The sequence below is a fragment of the Hibiscus syriacus genome, unplaced genomic scaffold, assembly GCF_006381635.1.
Source record: "Hibiscus syriacus cultivar Baekdansim isolate YM2019G1 unplaced genomic scaffold, ASM638163v2 tig00000773_pilon, whole genome shotgun sequence".
Taxonomy (NCBI): Eukaryota; Viridiplantae; Streptophyta; class Magnoliopsida; order Malvales; family Malvaceae; genus Hibiscus; species Hibiscus syriacus.
Window position 1 is genome coordinate 1724710 of NW_024061823.1, and position 2027 is coordinate 1726736.

The 2027-nt window shown below is 38.7% G+C and overlaps 1 pseudogene; it reads left to right on the forward strand.

Moving 5' to 3' along the window:
- Positions 1 to 626: 626 nt before the first annotated feature.
- On the forward strand, positions 627 to 2027 carry LOC120217510 (annotated as a pseudogene).

Consider the following 2027-nt stretch of genomic DNA (forward strand, 5'->3'; position numbering starts at 1 on the left):
AAAGTTTGATTTAGTCCTTGAATTTGACTATTTTTCCACATTGGTCCTTGATTTATTTGGGCCACGTTAGTCCTTGAATTTGTATTCTAGAACACAAGTTAGTCCTTACATTAACACCGTTAGTTTATATTTTTTCTAGATTAGTCCCTTGATTGTTTTACTTTTTATCCTCATTAATCCTTGAATTCTTTTCCTATATTCATGCTTAACTACTCTATTTTGAGCACTTGTAACTCGCAATTTATATTAGTCCCAAATAAAGCTGTCATACTTCAAACTTAAAATACAATATCAGAATTATCGATGTTATTTGGGAAGGCTAAAACTTGGCAACTCAAAATTGTCATATCTATATTACTAGGTTTTCGATTTCAAGTAGAAAACTTTAAGACTTCCATTCTCTTAACTCATAAATTCCTAATTTGATCCATCATACCAAAATTAAAGTTCACACTTCCTTCTAAAAATTTTGACTCATGATCCGAGTTATTGGGGGTCTTATAAGTATAAATTAACGAATGTAATATTTTTATAGCAAAAGAAAATTTAGTCCATAGGTCACATTTCCCTATATAAGACTCCAATAATAACTACTCGCCATAGCCGAACAAACGATCAATCTTGCTAATAAGTGACGAAGAACGATTCGATGGGTTCTTTTTCTTCTTCTTCTTCACTTGTGAAGCTCTTCACCATTTTCTTGATTATCATTTCCATCTTCACTCCCCATGCACTTTCAGTAGTACCAGAGGAGTGCCAAACAGAAACCAACAGCTGCACCAATAAAAAGAAGGCCTTACCCCTCAAAATCATAGCCATTTTCTCCATATTGATCACCAGTATCATAGGCGTAACCTCGCCTCTACTCACGCGTTCGATCCCGGCTCTTCAACCCGACAAGAGCTTATTTGTGATTGTCAAGTGTTTCGCGGCCGGGATCATTCTAGCGACGGGGTTCATGCACGTCTTGCCGGATTCTTTCGACATGTTATCGTCGAATTGCTTGGAGGAGAACCCGTGGCATAAGTTTCCGTTTACGGGTTTCGTGGCAATGTTGTCTGCTATAGTGACTTTAATGGTGGATTCTATGGCTACATCCATATACAGCCGGAAATGCACCGCCGGAGTTATACCAGAAACTGGGGAAGGACAACATGATGCGGCTGTTGAAATTGTTGGACAATTACATGGCCATCACCATCACCATAATCTAAAGCCTGCAGATGATGCTGGTCAACAATTGATGCGTTATCGTGTTATTGCCATGGTAAGATATTTCATGTAGTATTACTATTTAAGACATGTCATTAAGGATGATGATCTAATTTCGTCATTTGAAACTTTATAACTTTGTATCATAAAATTATAAATTTATAATATAAAGTGTATGTTCATAACATAGAATCTTACATCCATCACTTGAATATCGTAATTGTTGATGGCAGGTATTGGAATTGGGAATTGTAGTTCATTCAGTGGTGATAGGGCTTTCAGTCGGAGCCTCAAACAACACATGCACCATCAGAGGTCTCGTGGCAGCCCTTTGCTTCCATCAAATGTTTGAAGGGATGGGCCTTGGCGGTTGCATTCTTCAGGTAATTCATTCAATTCTACATTCTCAAAACCTAAACTCCAAGCCTCTCTTCTCATATACATACATGCATACATATATAGGCGGAGTACAAAGCGTTGAAGAAGTTAATAATGGTGTTCTTCTTCTCCGTAACAACGCCGTTCGGGATCGCGCGCTCGGAATGGCCTGTCAAGTACATACAAGAGAATAGTCCGACGCGTTGATCACGGTGGGGCTGCTGAATGCGTCGTCGGCTGGACTTTTGATACATGCATTGGTCGATCTTCTTTCTGCAGATTTCATGGGTCCTAAGTTGCAGTCTAGCATTAAGCTTCAAATAAAGTCATATGTAGCAGTTCTTCTAGGTGCTGGTGGCATGTCTCTCATGGCCAATGGCTTAAGTATCTCAACATTACTTTGTGTTTTGTGGAATAAAGAGAGTGCCAAGTTGTAA